The sequence below is a fragment of the Ambystoma mexicanum genome, chromosome 3q (genome assembly GCF_040938575.1).
Source record: "Ambystoma mexicanum isolate Mex_15411 chromosome 3q, UKY_AmexF1_1, whole genome shotgun sequence".
Classification (NCBI taxonomy): Eukaryota; Metazoa; Chordata; class Amphibia; order Caudata; family Ambystomatidae; genus Ambystoma; species Ambystoma mexicanum.
This window is the reverse complement of record NC_090926.1, coordinates 1,108,210,567-1,108,230,656: the sequence shown is the minus strand read 5'-3', so window position 1 is coordinate 1,108,230,656 and position 20,090 is coordinate 1,108,210,567. Positions and strand designations below refer to the sequence as shown.

Here is a 20,090-nt window from a genome sequence, read left to right as displayed (position 1 = left end):
CGGATCTAGGTAGTTTTTCTGTACGGTAAATTTTACGGATTTGTGCACTAGTGTCATGACCCCCCCCTAGACTGAGTTGAGTATGAAGTGAAGTATCTGTTAACTCCCCCCGCGGCAGACCCCCTCTCTAGCATGCGTCTCCTGCAGGAAAAGGACATTCACTTTATGCCTATTTGCGTAAGCCATTACTGTAACGCTCACCTGATTCCCATAGAGGCGCCGGTCTTGACTGGGCGTATACCGTATCTTCAAAGGTGATGTGTAACACACGGCTGGCTCTTTGGGCTGGACCTCTGTGCACTGTATGTCTGACTCGAAGGGTAAGATGTCTGCAGATAGAAAATATGGGATTAATGAACTGGGTTATTGAATGTCTCTCTCTTCTTCCCTTTCTCTTCTCCTGTAGAACCCCAAAGGTTAACGCTCTCACCTTAGGTAAGTGAACGCCGTGCTCTCCATCTGCCTCGGGGCAGGGTGCTGTAACCAGTTTCTTCACTGGATAAGGGGAGCAGGCCTCTTGACTTCAGAGGACTGCTGTCTGTCGTTTACTGCACGAACGGTAAGTTTCGAGTAATTCTAATGTCTTTAAAAGTCTTTAGTAATGATGTCTCTTGTTTTGCAGGGTTCCGGCGATGGCGGATGACGGGCTGAAGTGAGTTGAAGATGGAGCCCGTGTGATGAATAGAAGCGCCTGGAAGCACGTAAGTAAGCGCTTGTTGCCTGCTTCACGATGCGCTCTAACTGTCTTTTTATTTTGCAGGTACAAGTTCGGAGCGGCTGCAGGGTGCCGGAATACCCACTGGGTTAGATGTGGAAAGGAGTAATGGCACATGAGTATTAAAGTTCCCCAATGTCTTTAAACGCACCTTGTTTTGTCTTTCAGATGCCGGAATGCAGTGCGAAGACCTCCGGAGCGCACGAAGAGTAGGTAAGCCTTTGTCTTTCAGATGCCGGAATGCAGCGCGAGGCGTTGGTGACAGCCGATGGACCAGGTAAGTGAAGAGCTGTCACTGAAGACCGTAATGCTAACCTGTTCTTTCTTGTCTTTATAGGTGTTGCTGAAGACTGGAGAGTCAGGATGGTAAGCCTTTTTCCTTAGGCCCAGGATCAGATGCAGAAGACACGATGAGCGTTCTGCTGCAGAGGATGCTGAATAACGCAAAGCAAGATTCATCCATCGGGTGTGGTTTAAATAGCCTCCTGCAGTGCTTAGGTGTCTCCTTCCACAGCCACGCCTAGGTAAGAAAAGAGTTCCTGCTTTCCAGAAGAGTTCCAGTGTTCTGAACCTAGGGAGTGGCTCCTGCCCCACCCAACAGGAAAAGTAGTTCCAAACAGAAGAGGATCAGAGGCTCAACTGGCAGGCAAGTAAGCAGCATGGTCTGCTGCAGGTAAGTCCACCCAAGCATTATGAGCCCGGCGCTTCCAGCGCTGGGACTGGGCATATTTATGAGCCTGGTGCCACTGGCGCCAGGACTGGGTCCAAAAGGTCCCAATTGGGACTGGTTGGCACTCGGAACCTGGGTTATGGATCTGCTTCCAAGGGAGTTGGGAAAACCCTGACCTTTTGGAAGCAGAGATCATGACAGTACCCCCCCTCAAGGCCCCTCCCAAACCGGGCTTCTCCGGGGGTTTTGGCTTGTCAGGAAATGTTCGGTGAAATCTTTTGATTAGGCGAGGAGCGTGGACATATTCAGCAGGTTCCCAGGATCTCTCTTGGGGGCCGTAGCCTTTCCAGTCAATTAGGTAAAATAGTTTAGATTTGGAGATCTTGGAGTCCAGAATACTTTTGACTTCAAACTCGAGTTCTCCATCAACTAGGATGGGTTTTGGAGATTTAGTTAGTCGGGTTTGAGGTTGCACGGGTTTTAATAGAGAGACGTGGAAGACCGGATGTACCTTCATGTGCGGGGGCAAGTCCAACTTGACCGCTACTGGGTTTACTATGGTAGTGATGGAATAGGGACCAAGGTATCTTGGGTTGAATGTGCGTGGCCCTTTTAGAGGTAGATATTTGGTGGATAACCAGACTTGATCCCCTACTTGATATTGAGGGGCTTCCTTCCGATGTTGATCTGCTCCTTTCTTGTATTGTTCTTTAGCCCTTTGAAGGTGAGAAACAGCTTCCTTAAAGGCTTGGGTGATTGTAGAATGCAGGTAGTCTACTGCTGGTGTTTCAAGATTCTGGAGGGGATCCAACTCCGAGGTTCGAGGGTGACTGCCGTATAAAAGATAAAACGGGGTTTTCCCAGTTCCCGAATGGACAGAGTTATTGTAGGCATATTCGGCTATCCAAAGGATGTCTTTCCAAGTTTTTTCAGTTTGTTGCAGCATGCAGCGTAAATACTGTTCCAGAGTTTGATTGGTCCTCTCGGTTTGTCCGTCGGTCTGAGGGTGGTGACTGGTCGATAGTCTCACATCAATTTGAGCCGACCGACAGCAACTTCGCCAAAAATGAGAAATAAATTGACTACCTCGATCCGAAATTAGAACCGAAGGAAAACCGTGTAGTCGGACGATGTTTTCGAGAAATTCTCGGGCCAGAGTTGCTGCTGTTGGCAAGCCTTTGAGCGGAATGAAATGCGCCATCTTGGAGAATAAGTCCACGATTACTAGAATCGTATTGTATCCGGAGCATGGAGGTAGATCGGTGATGAAGTCCATAGAAAGCGTATGCCAAGGGCGAGGTGGGATGTCAATAGGGCGTAAGAGGCCTACTGGTCTTTCCTTTTGACTCTTGTTTTGGGCGCATACTCCACAGGACATTATAAAGTCTCTGATATCTTTTTTCCAAGACGGCCACCAGAAGTAGCGCTTGATCTTTTCTGAGGTCTTGGCCATACCGGGATGTCCTTCCATTAAAGAATCGTGATAACAAGAGATTACTTTTTTCTGTAAATCTGTGCTGGGCAGGTATAATCGTTCTTGGAAATACAATAAGTTGTCCCTTACTGCAAAGTCCTTTCCCTGCAGATGCCAATTCTGTATGTCTGCTGGAGTTACAAGTTGCCTGGCTTTATCCTTAACTTCCTCTATGGATTGTGTGGCGATTACACCCAGAATTCTTTGTTCGGGAATGATTGGTACAGGTTTAGGGTTGATCAAGTGTTCTTCCACTCCCATCCGAGAAAGGGCATCAGCTTTACCGTTTTTTGTACCAGGTCGATAGGTAATTATGAAGTCAAACTCGGCAAAGAATAATGCCCAACGGAGTTGTCTAGAGGATTGGGCTTTTGCGGTTTTCAAATATTGCAGGTTTCGGTGATCCGTAATCACAATAACGGTGTGTCGGGCCCCCAGCAGATAATGCCGCCAAGCCTTAAAGGCAGACTTGATAGCCAGAAGTTCCTTGTCAGTAATCGTGTAATTGATTTCAGGAGGCGAGAATTTGCGGGACCAAAATGCCACGGGATGCAACTGATTGGTTACCGGGTCCTTTTGTGATAGAACTGCCCCCATGGCAAGGCTTGAAGCATCAGTTTCCACGATGTAGGGGAGTTCGGGGCGATGGTGTTTTAAGATTGGTGCAGAGATAAATTTAGTCTTCAAATCCTGGAAAGCTTGTTCCGCCTCGGTAGACCATTCAAAACGTTTGTTTTTCTTTAACAAGGCAGTGATGGGCTGGACTATTCGAGAAAATTCAGGGATAAACCTGCGGTAAAAGTTAGCGAAGCCTAACATGCTTTGCACACCTTTTACGGAGGATGGTGATGGCCATTTGAGAACTGCATCGACCTTTTTTGAATCCATACGCACTCCGCTAGGTGATAATATGAATCCCAAGAATTCAACTTCAGTCATGTTGAAAACACATTTTTCCAACTTAGCGAAAAGTTTGTGTTGACGCAATCTTTCGAGGACCATTTTCACGTGTTTCCGATGTTCAGATTCCGATGAAGAATAAACGAGGATGTCGTCAATGTAAACAACAACACACACATCTATGAGCTCTCTGAGGACATCGTTCATAAAATATTGAAAGGCGGCCGGGGCATTGCAAAGTCCGAAGGGCATGACCTGATATTCAAATAGCCCATATTTGGTGCGGAAGGCCGTCTTCCATTCATCGCCCTCTTTTACTCGTACCAAGTGGTAGGCTCCTCTAAGATCTAGCTTTGTATATATGCATGCTTTTCTGACTTGGTCCAGGAGTTCAGGGATCAAAGGTAACGGATATCTATTCTTGACGGTGATCTGGTTCAGGGAGCGATAATCTATACAAGTTCTAAGGTCTCCTTCCTTTTTTGGAACGAAGAACAAAGCTGAAGAAGCAGGGGACTTGGAAGGACGAATAAACCCATTTGCCAGGTATTGATCCAGGTATTGTCGAAGGTGATGGTTCTCAGGCTCGGTGAGGGCATACATTCTACTACAAGGAGGAGTAGATCCAGGTATCAGGTCTATCTGGCAGTCATAAGACCTATGAGGAGGTAGAGAGTTAGCCTGATCCTTCCGGAAAACATCTTGGTATTCTAGGTATTCGCGAGGTAACTGGGGAGTCTCTGAAGAAATTGCTGCCAGTGCAACACCAGGTGGAGGGTGACAAGTAGAGACACATTCTGGAAACTGGACCGTTCTTGCTCGCCAATCGATCAGAGGATTGTGTTTCTCTAACCAAGGTATTCCTAGAATAATCTGAAACTGAGGAGCCTTGATCACATCGAACACGATCTTCTCATGGTGTCCATCTTGACTTACTAGCGTCACTTCTTGAGTGGTATGAGTTACTGGTCCGGAGGCTATCTCCGTTCCATCCACCGTAGTAATGACGTCTTTACAGCCTTGGGACAAAGAGTTAGATTCATCCTCAAAACCATTTCATGATCCACATAATTGCCGATGGCACCGCTGTCGACGTAAGCTTCAATTGCATGTAATCGATCCGGATTATCAGGGCTAATGAGGACCATAGGTATCACGAAATGCGAGGTCACGGAACTGGTTTTCACGCTCGGCAAGAGGACCTCTATTCTTGTCGGGCGAGGTCGTTTCCCTGCTCAGAGTTTGTAACTTTGGTAACTGCAGCTCCTACTGCCTTCTTGGCAGGTTTCACCGGACAGTCTCGAAGAAAGTGCCCTGAGTTTCCGCAATAGAGGCATAATTGCAACTGTTTTCTCCTTTCCCGCTCCTTTTGTGTTAGAGGACCTTTCAGGCCCCCTATTTGCATGGGTTCCCCGGAGTCTACTCCTTTGGAAGGAGTTGGCGGTTTGGAAAATACTCGAGCATCAAACTTGGAACGATCGGCCTTCCTGTTCTGCAGTCTGTGATCTATTTGAACGACTAAGTCTATATAGTCTGAACAATCTTGTGGGGGATTCACTACTTGGGCTAACACATCTTTGAGCTCTCCACGTAGACCTCTATAAAACAGCGTAATCCTTTTGTCCTCAGGCCATTGAGTTTCCACTATCAGTCTGTTGAAAGACGCAATATAAGCCAAAAGGTCTTGATTACCTTGTCGCAACGAAAGAAGCTCATTGTCCAAGGCCTGCCCCTGTGAATGTCTTGCGAACAGTTTTTCCATACTGAGCTGAAAAGCTTGAAAATCATGGAGGACCGGATCGTCTTGATTTACTAGAGGGATCGACCAGTCTGCCGCATTGCCACTAAGGTACGAAAGCACTAAAGCTACTTTAGCTTGATCAGTTGGAAAGGCTGCTGGCCGGCATAAGAAATGCAACCGGCACTGATTGATAAATACTGCAAACCTCTTTGGGTCACCAGAAAATCGTTCGGGCGGAGCCAGAGGTACATTCCCAGGTAGGTTGATCTGCACTGGATTCATAGAGGATGTAGAAGGAAGATTTCCCCCAGATGCGGGTAACGGGGTCTGTCCGGCTTGTGACTGTAGCAATTGTCTAGCGAGATCATCTGTTCGCTCCTTGGAAATAATCAGTTCCCTTCTTAGAGCGTTCGTTTCCTGACGGGCTGCATGCACTTCTGCCCTTAGTTCCCCAAGTAACTGGGCTAGCTGGTCGGTATCCGAGGTTTCCATAGCGCCTGGAGGGGAGTTTTGCGGTAGGCTTTGCGTTCTGTAACGCTCACCTGATTCCCGTAGAGGCGCCGGTCTTGACTGGGCGTATACCGTATCTTCAAAGGTGATGTGTAACACATGGCTGGCTCTTTGGGCTGGACCTCTGTGCACTGTATGTCTGACTCGAAGGGTAAGATGTCTGCAGATAGAAAATATGGGATTAATGAACTGGGTTATTGAATGTCTCTCTCTTCTTCCCTTTCTCTTCTCCTGTAGAACCCCAAAGGTTAACGCTCTCACCTTAGGTAAGTGAACGCCGTGCTCTCTATCTGCCTCGGGGCAGGGTGCTGTAACCAGTTTCTTCACTGGATAAGGGGAGCAGGCCTCTTGACTTCAGAGGACTGCTGTCCGTCGTTTACTGCACGAACGGTAAGTTTCGAGTAATTCTAATGTCTTTAAAAGTCTTTAGTAATGATGTCTCTTGTTTTGCAGGGTTCCGGCGATGGCGGATGACGGGCTCAAGTGAGTTGAAGATGGAGCCCGTGTGATGAATAGAAGCGCCTGGAAGCACGTAAGTAAGCGCTTGTTGCCTGCTTCACGATGCGCTCTAACTGTCTTTTTATTTTGCAGGTACAAGTTCGGAGCGGCTGCAGCGTGCCGGAATACCCACTGGGTTAGATGTGGAAAGGAGTAATGGCACGTGAGTATTAAAGTTCCCCAATGTCTTTAAACGCACCTTGTTTTGTCTTTCAGATGCGGGATGCAGCGCCGAAAGCCTCCGGAGCGTGCGAAGAGTTGGTAAGCTTTTGTCTTTCAGATGCCGGAATGCAGTGCGAAGACCTCCGGAGCGCACGAAGAGTAGGTAAGCCTTTGTCTTTCAGATGCCGGAATGCAGCGCGAGGCGTTGGTGACAGCCGATGGACCAGGTAAGTGAAGAGTTGTCACTGAAGACCGTAATGCTAACCTGTTCTTTCTTGTCTTTATAGGTGTTGCTGAAGACTGGATTCAGGATGGTAAGCCTTTTTCCTTAGGCCCAGGATCAGATGCAGAAGACACAATGAGCGTTCTGCTGCAGAGGATGCAGAATTACGCAAAGCAAGATTCATCCATCGGGTGTGGTTTAAATAGCCTCCTGTAGTGCTTAGGTGTCTCCTTCCACAGCCACGCCTAGGTAAGAAAAGAGTTCCTGCTTTCCAGAAGAGTTCCAGTGTTCTGAACCTAGGGAGTGGCTCCTGCCCCACCCAACAGGAAAAGTAGTTCCAAACAGAAGAGGATCAGAGGCTCAACTGGCAGGCAAGTAAGCAGCATGGTCTGCTGCAGGTAAGTCCACCCAAGCATTATGAGCCCGGCGCTTCCAGCGCTGGGACTGGGCATATTTATGAGCCTGGTGCCACTGGCGCCAGGACTGGGTCCAAAAGGTCCCAATTGGGACTGGTTGGCACTCGGAACCTGGGTTATGGATCTGCTTCCAAGGGAGTTGGGAAAACCCTGACCTTTTGGAAGCAGAGATCATGACAATTACGTTCCATGATTTAGGAAAGTTCCTTAACCCTCTAATATTCCAGCTCATCGCCTTCAGCGCCATTTCAGTTGGCGTTTGACATTTGTATGCCCCCCAATGTCATCCCGATTCACATTCCGCCTATGTAACTTCAAACCAATTACATCCATGTACCCTGTTGCCAACGTGTTTTCTCGGTTTTCAGCCCTCCTCACCCAATGGGCGCAACAGGCACATAAACACTTGACCAGACCTGTTGCTGGCACAGAACCCAACTCCCCTGCCCGACCCTCACTGCCCTCCCCCAACCTGAGCATGAACTCGCTCTCCCAATGACCCCGCCCACCCCTGCCCACAGTGGGTAAACATTAACTGAGCAGCTGCTACAGGGATAACTGTTGCCTCTTCGGCCCGCACCACACAATACCATCAGATCACACAACAATATCATTAAGTGGCGGCGACCGCTTACAATATAGGTACTAATTACTCATCGGACATATGGAGATAACTGATATGCAGCCAGGGCTAGTCCAATCAGCCCGGCTGTTGCACAACCGCATCAGGCTCTTCTTCAACTGGGATCGGTATCTGAGCTTCAATAAACTTTACCACCACAGTAGGGATCGTGAAAAAATACAGTTTGCGCCAGAATTGGAATTTCAGACGAGCTGGAAACAACAATGCATAATCTATGTTACGGTAACGCAACATTTTCCTGAACCCAATAAATTGGTGTCTCTCCTGCTGTACTTAAAGTGAAACATCCGGGAAGATGCTGATAGCTTGAGATCCTAAGTACAGTTCCTTCTTGTCTCTGGTGAGACAGAGTAGATGGTCTCTGTCTCGGTAACTAAGTATTCTTGCGATGATTGGTCGAAGAAAATCTTATGGTTTTCGCCTGGGAGTTAGGGCTTGATGTGCTTGCTCGACTGCGAACAGGGGGGACAACACAGGGTCACCTAGTAAATCTTTAAGTAGTTTTTCCACCGCCTGTTCCATGCCGCCCGCCAGTGCATCCTTAGGGACCCCCACTATTCATATGTTGTTCCTCCTTGAGCATCATTCCAGGTCCTCACGCTTGTTTTTAACTGCCTTCATCTCCTTCGCAAGGGACGCCACCGTGAACTAGAGCCCTTGCACTGTGTCCTCCGTCATCCCAATCCTTGCTTCCGCCTCAGTTATGCGCACCACCTCCTTCGCCAGTTGATACCGCATGGATGCCATGTTAGGCGTGATGTTGTCCAGATTTTCATGAACTGCAGCGAAGCCCTTGGCCATGGCTTCCATCATGTGAGTGAGGAAGATGTTTGATACAATTGTGGGCTTAGCCAATTCAAGCTAGGAGCTAGACGAAGGCCCGGTTTCTCACGGGGGCTTACCTTGGCAATTTTATCCATGGCCCCTGACTTCTTCCCACCGCCGGTGCCACTGGTCATGATGGACGTAAGTGGGAAATCTGTGCTGGAAGGGGTGCAGGAACAGTAAAGTAAAGGAGTCCCAGAGTCGGGCTCCCCCCTGCCACTGCTCCAGTATAATAGCCAAGCTCCAAACCAGCACTCCCCACCTCTTGGTCACGGTATAGGGCCAGGAGCACTCCTACCGCCTCCGAGGCAGGTGGCCCCCTCAGTTGTGCTTCCTCCTTTTCAGGCCGTAAGGGTGCCAAGCTATGTAATTTGAAGTCACAGATCGGGCTGAGACCCACAGTTGTCAGTGAGGGCTCAGCAGTACCCCTGATCCAGGCACCGTCCCTGCAATAGTGTGCGCAGCTTAAGTGAACAATGGGCGTATCTCCAGCTTGCGGGTTGTAAATTGGGCCTGTGTATATGTTGGGGCGCAGTGTAGCACGGGGTAGACCGAGATGTTCACATCCCACTCATCCGTGTGGGCCTAGCAGTAGGAGGGTTGCGGGGAGCTGCAGCATAGTACTCCCAGCCGGAGAGGGGTGGGGGGGAGCAGGCTCTCTCACCACAGGGGCCGGGTGCTCACACACACACGCAGCCGTTCGGGGTTGCCTTACTCAGTCTCGCTCCGAGTAGTTTGTGCGGCAGATGTCACTGTCCTGGTCCCAGGTCTCCAGTAGATGCCGAGCCATGGCTCGTCACATCAGCTCCAGCATGCGCTGCAAGATACAGAGCTCTGCCGTTGTCTGCACCATTCAGTGCGATGAGCGCGAGATCAGGGCACCGCCACCCGCTCAATACAGGCACCAGCAGGCACCACCAACTCACTATGCTCCTCCGGCTTCAAGCTCTGGATGTTACAGGAGATGCTTGGTTCTCCCTCTGGCGTCCCTGCTCACAACAAGCGTTCCCCAATGCATGGGAGAGCAATACACAGGGTTGCGGCACTAAGGGTGAGGTAGAACCGCGACCATTAAAAGATTTGACAGGCCAAATTGCAGAGACGGTACACTAGGCATCCATCTTGTCGGCTGCTCAACAGTGCCCCAAAGTATAGCATATTCTAACCGGAGTTCAAATAAGCACTACAGTAAGAATGCAATCAAAAACAGTAAAGCGTCTACAGACCCAACACCCTCATAAAAGCAGTGGAAAAGACAGTTGCAATTAATGAAATACAACACACTACGTACAGTTCACTAGGCAGCCACACCAATGAACGTAAGAAGTTTTCTTCGTGGAACTTGCAATCTCCAAAGTCACAATGGCCTAGAATTAATGATCAAAACACTTGACTTTATTATGGACAAAAGGAATTTAGTTATAACCAATATACCGAAAATGGAAAGTAAAGAGTCTACACAAGCATTACGCAACAAAGGGCTCGCCTGGCTGCGCCAGAGAACAGGACCAGGCGTAGTCCAGCGGTCTGATCTGTTGATTCTTTGCAGACTGGACCTTAATGACTGGTGTACTCAACCTAATAGTGACTGTGTATTAGTGGGCTGTGGGGGTAGCACCTTTCCTGCCTTTCTAAGATGCTGTAAATATCTTCCCAGTGGATCTTCGAATTGCGATCTGATATTGTAATGCGTATTGGCACATAGATCCCTGGTTGATCTACTCCCTTGTGCTTAAATTGGTCCTGTTTAGCCCATCGCTATTTATTGTTGATTGATGTGTCTCCCGTATTTTATGAACTGTTTGTGAGTTATCATTCTTGCATATTTATTTATTTTTATTTATTTTATTTATTTATTATTTATTACATTTGTTACACGCCCAGACCCTAGGGTATCACGGCGAGGTTACAGACAGTACATGCATACATATTCAATTGGCACAGAAAAACATAACATGATATATACAACAGTGAGGCTAACAGAAGGTGTGAGTGTTACTTCGAGGGTAATCGGGAAGAGAACAGTGCAATTGCAGTGGTAATGGGTTTTAATCATATTGGTTAAAGAGCCAGGTATTGAGAGCCTTTTTGAAGTTCGTGAAGGAGACCGCTTTCCTGATGCCCAGGGGTAGGGAGTTCCAATGTTTAGGAGCTAGGTTTGCTTTTATGTTTTTATGTTTGTTTTGTATGCGCCCTCGCACCTCTGGGTTTATTGGTGCGTGGTATAAGTGAAATAAAGTAAAGTAATGATATAATATCCAAACATACCGTTAAGTGAGTTTTTATAACATCATCGGTTCAGGGCATTATGACCACTAACCCTAATGGGGGGCCAACACACCTCACAAGAACGTGATAAAAAATCTATCTTAAGGTACCTAAGGTGGACAGAGTGGTCGTTGAACCCTCAGGTAGGGTTAGCATGCTGACACAAAATGTACAATTAGTCAAACACACATCTCCTGCACACAATACACTACGCTGATATACGGAAAAATATAGACTTTATTAAGTCGCACATAGAAATCTATCAGGCCTGAGCTGGCTGCAGTCTAACTAACTGTTTATAGTCATGTAAGTCATGTTTCTTGGGAAGACGGCTTGCATCCTGCATGCTTTCAGTGACCTAAGAAGCCAAACTGGGATACTTCTCCTAGTGCTGCTGTGTCCTGTTCTTGCTGGTGGTGGTCGGACATCCACAAGTTCTCTCCTAGACCCATATCATAGGGGTATCATCTGTTTTTTTTTCCTTTGAATTCTGGGGCCTGTAATCTTGCAGATATCATGGGAAACGCATGACTACAACTACCAGAGAGCAAGGGATTAAAAGAGGACTGGTTGGGCTATACCCTCCGCCTGGATCCTTTCCAGCAATCTGGATTGCTGTGCTGCCTCTGTTCAATAGCATTCAGGAAAGGCTTGTCTTAAGCTGTGCTCGTCCCTTCGCTGGGTGATTGTCTATGTGACTAAAAAGTCACAGGAGCGGAGAGAAGGGGAATACAAGGTATCCCTTTGGCACTCCATTGAAGATGGTGTGTACCAATCTCTCAGACTATAGAGTTTTGGGAGAGAAACAAAGTATATCTCTATCCTTAAGAACTGTAGTTACTTGAGGATTCAGAAAAATAATCTTAAAGGAGGACCCTAAGGGTCCCCAGCAACACTGCCTATAAGGAGCTGTGTGTTGCAGTAGTAAAACACAGATGCCTTTAAGAGCTATGGAGCAGACAAGACTCCATAGTACCGGTAGAACACAAAGTACAGAGTTCCAAAAGGCTCCACTCATTTAGGATTTAAAGAAAAAGGTCCAGAAGTCCAGCAAAACGTGCTGGGGGTCTCACCAGGAGAGGGGATGAAGCATACAAATGATAAATCTCCCTAACACAAAGCCACTCTCTTCCAGTGGCTCATGGTTTACTCATGGTTTTACCTAATGTCTTCAGCAACATTCTACATTCAGCCTTGACAGAGCCTACTGTCCCTCATTCATCCCTCATCCTGCATTGAAACCATCTATTTGAGGCAGTACCGCACTGGGGTAAGGCCAATTTAACTTTTGCTTGCAAAAGCGCACAGTGTGCCGTCTCATTCAACCTGAGCATTTAAATTGTGCTCCTTGCCTCACACAGTCTGTCAATTGATACATCCTGCTTGTTTTGGTACTGAACCCATTTCCTGGGTATATCTTTTTCACTTTCGTGACTTTACCTCCTCCTCTGGCCTCATTGTTCCGGCCCTCTCCAACATGGCCACACTACTTTGGGTATTGTTGTAATAACCTTGTCCTGCCTGCACTCCCTCCTCCCATTGGTTGCCTTGGTCCTAAACGCCAATCACAGCAGGCGCGAGCCGGCCGCAACTACTAAGGCCTACAACTAGGCCCAGTATTCGTTTCTTCAGCAACATTCTACATTTCGCCTTGACGGAGCCTATCCTCCCTGATAATTCATCCCTCATCCTGCATTGAAATCACCTATTTGTGGCAGTACTGCACTAGAGTAAGGCCAATCTGATTTTTGCTTGCAAAAGCGCCCGGTGTGCCGTCTCATTCAACCTGAACATTTAAATTGTGCTCCTTGCCTAACACAGTGTGAGGATTGATTTATCCTGCTTGTTCTCGTACTGAACCCATTTCCTGGGTTTATCTTTTTCACTTTCATAACTTCCTCCTCTGGCCTCATTGTTTCGGCTCTCTCCAACATGGCCGCACTACTTTGGGTATTGTTGTAACAACCTTGGACTGACTGCCTGCACTCCCTCCTCCCATTGGTTGCTTTGGTCCTAAAAGCCAATCGCAGAAACTGGAAAGCAGGAGCCGGCTGCAAAAAACAACAAAGGCCCCCGTCTGCTCCCTCTCTGCTACCAGAACGCTACTTGGGATCTTTTTCTGCACCCCAGCACCTGAACTTCCATGATGCTTGTTACGAAGAATTCTCAAATGTGCCAATTCATCCCACATTAGAGCCCTCCAGCTCTTTTACTAAACTTTGGGGCTTTGAGCTTATAAAGTGTTTTCCTTGGTAATGGAGTTTTAGACAACTCCATAGGCATCATCTTTTCATGTTTGTCACACAGCACCATCAGTGCAGTGGCACAGGGAAACCTTTTCAGGCTTTCCCAAGGTTTAAATACCTTCTCTGGGATAAACTACTGTTTCCCAGAGTAAGTAAAGTGAAATTGACTTTACTAGTCTCTTTAAATTCCTAGACCCAGCACACCCTATCTTACAATAGGGTAATATTATACTAGGTAACCCCTCCAGAGTGCTGGAGGGGTTACCTAGTATCCCCTGTGTCTAGATACTCGTCTAGCAGTCAAATGCTACCCCTTTCTATCGAAATGTCTGAGACATCTCTTGGTTCTCTACCGTAAAGTAGTTAAAAAGGAGAGAATCCAGTAGATGCCTGAGGAGTCACAGTCCATCCCATCCTTCCCATCCTCCTCTAGCAATTTTCTCAAAATCATTTTAAGGGTCCTGTTAAATCTCTCTACCAATCCGTCCTTTTGGGGGTGGTAAAGTAAGGTTCTTAAGGAGGTAATCTCTAGTAATTCACTCATAGGTTTGCTCATAAAGTTGGATCCCTGATCCGTAAGAATTTCCTTGTGAAAACCAACCCTAGAAAAGAAAGGTAATAGGTGTTTTAAAATGTGCTGCATTGTGCTGTTCCGCATGGGGAAAGCCTCAGGGTACCGCGTAGTGTAATCCACGATTACTAGAAAAAATGAACTACCTAGTCTAGAAGTTTCCAAAGGTCCAATGATATCCATCCCAATTCGGGAGAAAGGGACTTCTATTATTAGCAATGGGTTTAGAGGGGCAAGTAAGGGAATATGAGTGCTGGTTTTCTGGCATCTCACATGTATGAATGAAGTTCTTTAGGTCAGCATGGATACCTGGCCAGTAGAATTTCTCACTAATTTGAGCTTGGGTTTTAGATTGTCCTAAATGTCCCCCTGTGAAATGAGTGTGTGCAATTTCTAGCACTATCTTGCAATGGGTTATGGGTATTACTAACAGGGTTTTACTTGGGTCTTCTCTGGATGTTTCCTTTCTGCATAATAATCCCTGTTTCAGGAAGAAAAAAGGGCCCCCTTTTTCTAATCCTGAAGGCCTCTGCAAGTGCTGGATCATTTCGCTGAGTGACAGCTAGATCAGGAAGGATGGTAGGTTCTTCTTCCCTCTTTGCCCCAGTGATAAGTGTTTCATCAGCCTCTCCAAAGCCTAAGCTACCTCTCATTTCCTTCGGTTAACCTTCTTCCTTAAAACAGGGAAATAGAGCCTTCTCCAGAATTCCCTGTGCAACTGTGTCCCACCAGTGTATTTCAAATGGAGTTTCGGCATGGTATGGTAGTAGAACCTTTATGCCCGCCCCCCTCCCACCCCGAAAGTCTAGGTCTATGATGCCCACCAGGACATCCAGACCAAACCTCCAGGCCAGGCCAGATTTTGGAGCCAAACAACCCAGAGGGGGTATTAGGACGAAGTCTGTGGGAATGATCCCTCTTTTCCCTGAAGGGACAGTGGCTTCTCTGCTGCTACAAATGTCAAAGCCTATGGATTCCTTTGTGGCGGTAGAGGGATCTGAGGCTCGGTGACTACGTTTCTGGAATTTTAGGGTCCCCCAATTTATCTAAATTAAGTTGTACCCCACTTCTAACACCATATGTAGGGAAGGCATGGTATCACAAGTATTGACACTGACACAATGGATACAATTTGTAAAACCTTTATTGATAACGTAGGAGTTGGAAAAACTCCTATTCTGCCCTATAACTAGAGTAGTCTCAACCATCAAACGATAAACAACACAGTCCTAGTGGTGTCTGTCCAATCAAAATGGCCTATACTAACAAAAACCTAATTCCTGCCCTATCTCTTGTACAAAAGTGTAAAAAGGAGAAAATGTATGCAAAAGGAAAAGTCAGTGTTCAAATGATAATGAGGATGAACCAGCTCTCCTCCTTACGTTAGAACTCATGAGGTAAGGTGAACCTTGTAGGCAGGATGACACTGGCTCAGTTTCCAACAGTGCACAGTTCACAACTGTGGATCGAGGCCTGCCTAGCCTTCGACGCTTAAAGTTCCTTTCTGTGGCTTTCAAAATAATGTTTCAACCAAAACGTTCACAAAGGTCCCCCTCTGTCGGGCTCAGACCTTTCACCACACAGTTCTCGTAGGTCCCCACCTGGCGGTCTCAGGCCACTTACGATACAGTTCACACAGAGTTGTAAGAGGGCTCCCTTCCCTAGCTTAATATATATCGTGTCTCCCTAAATTGGGATCGGACCACTTTCGGATGTTGAAGTCTTTCAAATGTGCATGGCTTTCTTTATAGACCACCACAGGACCACTTTGATTCAACGTTCATTATTTACTTTCACTCTTGCAGTTTGTTCACCCTTTAGCTTCAAACAATGCACTTTTCACAAAGACTTTCCAATGGGCTACTTCCTTTCACCGGACCACTCCGTGACTTAGTATTGCTTATCTTGCAGCTGTATTTCACTTTAAAGGTCATTCGTAGGTCAGCCTTTCTTTGTGTTTCATCCACCCTCTTGCAGCCTTCACTTGAGATATGATGTTACTACATTCACTTTAACACCCACCGGCCTCATGGGTCGCTTGCTGACTTACTGGCTCTGTGCGCTTCTTTCTTGTTGGGCTTTTTTCCAATTTTCGAGTCACAGTTAGTACCATAGGCTTGACCTCGCCGCCCCAACTCTGCCATTCACAGAGGAGGGTCCCTGGCGTCTTTGAAACACAATGCAATCTTCACGTGTGGGATCTGGCCTCCTCCACGCGCCTTTCGCCGCCTGTCGAAGGCAACAACCTCAAATAGTGAAGCCTTAGGGTTTTCGGCCCGCTACTCTCATCCCTTGGGTCTGTTGTCCTGCTCCAATAGGTGTGCCTTCGTCCCTGAATTTCCGCTCGTTCTTGCTCAGAGTTTGTCTTTAGGTGCTCAGAGTTTGTCTTTAGGTGCTGCCTTTTATTCGTGTGAGGAGAGCTAATTGGCATCAGTTGTATGCACAAAGGGTAAAGTGCCTAACGTTGCCTGACCCGATTAAAGGGACATGTCCAGTACAATGTGAGAGAGTTAGTCTGGTTGCACTCAGTCACCCTCGGCCCAGTGTTTGTGTAAAAAGTTGGGGTGCGAGGGGGCAGTTGAACTAAAAAAATAGGATGGGGTAGATGAAGAATAAAGGGGGGAATACCGCATCTCACCATCGGCTATCTCACCCCTATTCCCCGAAGACCCCTCACCCAGGTCATCCTCCTGCAATGGTCCACCCCCAGGGTATGGATCCAAAGGCAATGGCTGTGCCCTGGCCACCTGAGAGACAGAGAGATCACCAGGGATTAGCGGGTGAGATGCCCTATGGTTTCTCATAACAGACAGATAATTAATTGTATGTTCAACCCCAACAGGACTATTCCAATTTAAAATCTTGCCCATTGGACTCCCTGGTGCCCCTGCGACGTTCCAAATATTAATGGATAACATTTTTCAACCTTATTCTAACATCTGCGGGGCATACATTGATGACATTGTAGTATACAGCAAGACATGGTAAAACCATCTCCATGACCTATATACCATCATAAGGGCTCTATGCAAGGCTGGACTAATGGCCAACCCATAAAAAAATACATTGGCCCAGTCAGCCGTAAAATACCTGGGCTTCTTTGTATAGAACGGTAGCGTACAACCCCAAATAGAAAAAGTAAAAGCAGTGCCCTCGAAGTACCAACACCTAAAACCAAAAGAGAGATGAGAGAATTCTTGGGATTGATAGGGTACTATCATAGGTTAATTCCAAGTTTTTAGGAAAAAACCTCCAGACTGACCCGTGAACTTAAAAATGCAGAACCATAAAATCTCCAGTGGAAAATTGAGGATGATGTTTGTTACAACAACTTGAAACAAACCCTGTGCCAAAACCCCATTTTAAAAGTAGCAGACTTTTCCAAAGAGTTCAAACTTTAAACAGATGCTTCCCTGACTGGGTTTGGTACCGTCCTTTGCCAAAATCATGATGGGATAGAACAACCTATACTATTTACCAGTAGAAATCTCTTCCCCATGGAGAAAAATGACTCAGTTTTGGATTAGAAGCGCCTGATAGCCAATAGCCAATCCTACAGCTCAAGTACTATCTATTAGGAAGAAGTTCAAACTTTTCACTGATCACTCTCCCCTTTTATGGATAAGTCACGTGAAAGGAATCTAATCCGCGGGCTATGCAATGGTTTCTGGACTTACAAACAACCTTACTGCTTCACAATTGAACATAGAAAAGGAAAGGACCAAGGCAATGTGGATTTCCTTTCCAGGTTCCCTGTGAAGTAGTCCTGTCCATATCGCATAGGGGAAGGGTATGTGAAAAACCTGAGGCTTTTTGACTCCTCAATACCTGGGGATCCCTTATTCCGGTGGCCAGGGAAGGGGCATCGCTATTGGATCCCGACCATGGGGGTGGACAAGCAAGGGACTATCACCTCGGTAGGGGGTCCTTGGGGAGTGGGGAAGAAACACCGGAAGGCGAGACATGGTATCCCCCATTTCCCGACAACTGTTTACCCCAAATTCTCTCTAACTTTGTGGAATCCTCCAACTCCCATAATTCCCCCCCTTTCTGTGTCAGCCCAACTACTGAGATGAGGAAAACTGAGATTAGGAAGATTAACACTAGTAGTATGCAATGGTTCTGTCCTGTCCCAGTAATGAGGCCAGGCAGGGTCAGGCACTCAGTCATAATCACACACACCTGAAACACTTTGACGGCTACCCAGAGAATAAGAGCTGGAGCATAGAATCACACAGCAAGCAATGAAAGATAGTGAGCTAAAGAATCTGGGTAAGGCTCTCGTAACCGGGACTAATGTCCGGCAGAGGGACTCCCAGGACCCCCCCCCCTTGTCTTTTGCATAATTTAAGTAACTTTGGGTCTCACCTTAAGTTACTAGGGGAATCCAGATGTGGACCCCTTGCTCACTATCATGAGGCAGAGCTCCACCCTACTGATGAGGTCTAAGCAGACCGAAACACCTGTCTGGGGTTGCTGTTGGTACGCTTGTTCAGAGGAGAATTGCCTAGCCATTCGATGCTGGACTGCCCAGGGCAAGACAAAGACTGAAATGTTTTGGATACCTCTCTGTGAAAGATAGTGAGCTAAAGAATCTGGGTAAGGCTCTTGTAACCGGACTAATGTCCGGCAGAGGGACCCCCAGGACCGCCGTGTTTTTACTCTCTGCCAGCAACAGTGCTGCAGTAGGATTCGTTGCCCTGTTAGGTCCACCCCTTCCATTAAAATAACCAGGTTACTCACCATAGTGACCACCTTACTCCTAGTCCATAGTCCCCTTTCCTCCATACTTATGGGACATCTCTCCGTCCTGTGGGATGGGACCGGAGCACTTTGTAAAAAGCATCCACATTTTTTTCAAAAATGTGTCCCTCCTCTCTTTCCTGCACGGGGCCCGGCACGTAGCCGTAACCCCGGCCACCTTGGCTCCGCCCCGCGCATCGCCCATCAGTTCTTTTCTATCGCCGGGTCAAGACCCATTAGCAATAACAGAGGAACATTATTAGAGGGGACAGCGGGCGGGCGTATGGAGGAAAGGGGACTATGGACTAGGAGTAAGGTGGTCACTACGGTGAGTAATACTCCTAACGTCCCGTCCCCTTTCCACTTGTGGGAGATTCCCAAGCACTCCTTACAGGAACTACGGGTGGATGGAAATACCCTTTACTGAAACAGGTTCTTCAGCACAGCCTGACCAAACTGACGGTCAGCTCTAGAGCTCTAGTCTAGACAGTAATGTTTACAAAAAGCAGATGGGGTGGCCCAAGTAGCTGCCCTAGCGATGTACTCCCAGGGAACATATTTCTGAAAAGCAATTGTGGCTGCTTTGCCCCGCACCAGGTGAGCATGGACACCTAGGAGGTTTCAGCCCTTGGACGGTGAAAGACTCTGTGATGCATGCGGCAATCCACCTGGAAATAGTTGCCTTAGACGCCTGCTTGCCCTGAGGGTTACCGAAGGTCACAAAAAGGTGAGAAGAACTCCTAAGCTCGGAAGTCCTGTCCAGGTAGGATTTAAGAGCTCTTCGGACATCAAGACAGTGTAGAACTCTTTCAGCCTCTGAGGCCGGGTTCGGAAAAAAGACCGAAAGGGAGATCGACTGATTCAGATGGAATTCGGTCACTACCTTCGGTAGGAAAAGCGGTTTTGTCCGAAGGACTACCTTGTCCTGGTGAAAGACTAAGAAAGGATGCTCCACCGACAATGCCTGGAGCTCACTCACTCTCCTTGCTGACGTAACGGCGACCAGAAAGGACACTTTCCAAGACAAGTACTTAAGGTCTACCGTAGCCATTGGATCAAGGGGTTTATGGCACAGCGCCGTCAGGACTACATTTAGGTCTCATGGCGGGTGCGGATTAAGAACCGGAGGGTAGAGGCGTGTCAAGCCAGCAAAATTCCTCTTCACCACTGGATTAGTTAGAGAATAAGAACAAAGGTCTGTAGAAAGGTAAGCGGAAACCGCTGAAAGATAAGTCCTGCATGACAGAACATGAACCCCTGACTCTGCTAGGGAGGATACGAAGGACAGCACCGTGTCAATCGTGGCCACCCTCGGATCCAACTTCTTCTCCAAACACCAATGACAGAACCTGAGCCATTTACTCCTGTATTGAGATCTGGTTGAGGGTTTCCTGGCTGCCTGGATAATGCGCACGTTATCCGCAGACAAACTCAAATGCTCTAAAGACTTGAACTCAGGCACCATCCTGCCAAGCTGAGCGATTG

General features: G+C 47.4%; 1 protein-coding gene across 2 annotated transcripts in view; it reads right to left on the bottom strand.

Moving 5' to 3' along the window:
* Window positions 1–20,090, bottom strand: part of XAB2 (XPA binding protein 2) — a 711,598-nt gene that overhangs the window by 419,761 nt on the left and 271,747 nt on the right. The window lies entirely within an intron of this gene.